The sequence below is a fragment of the Atta colombica genome, unplaced genomic scaffold (genome assembly GCF_001594045.1).
Source record: "Atta colombica isolate Treedump-2 unplaced genomic scaffold, Acol1.0 scaffold58, whole genome shotgun sequence".
NCBI lineage: Eukaryota > Metazoa > Arthropoda > Insecta > Hymenoptera > Formicidae > Atta > Atta colombica.
The window spans coordinates 1,477,172-1,477,628 of record NW_017259548.1 but is presented as its reverse complement, the minus strand read 5'-3'; the positions used below and the strand labels follow the sequence as shown (position 1 = coordinate 1,477,628).

At 24.9% G+C, this 457-nt stretch overlaps 1 protein-coding gene across 3 annotated transcripts in view; it reads left to right on the top strand.

The window, feature by feature from the left end:
• LOC108692076 (C-1-tetrahydrofolate synthase, cytoplasmic) overlaps positions 1–457 on the top strand; it is a 7,404-nt gene that overhangs the window by 1,863 nt on the left and 5,084 nt on the right. The window lies entirely within an intron of this gene.

Genomic DNA, 457 nt, shown 5'->3' with positions numbered 1-457 from the left:
TTAATAAAATTAATCCCGTATTTCGTAAAAATAATTAATTTTAATTAATACTGAAAAAAGTATTGAAAAAAATCTCAACTTTAATATAACGATTTTTTTAATTATAGACAATTAATTTATCATCATTGGCAATATTTTGTTCATATCCAAGCAGAACAACAAGTCATTATGATATCAAAATGATGTTAAAATGACTGCAAAATGAGTCTAAAAAAGTCATTTTTCAATTATTTGCGATTCATTTTGACGTTATCGTGTCTTGTTATTCTGCTTGAGTATATACAATATGTTCGTTATTACGAAAACGCGATATCGAAGGAGTTTTGTAATACATCTGATAAATAAGAGAGAAAACAGAGATTCATGCCCTTTGACTTATCACTTTGATAATAATGCATAGGAGCTAATTTAAATGAATAAGTTCTATTTTAAAGATTTATAGTGAGTATTTAAAGTG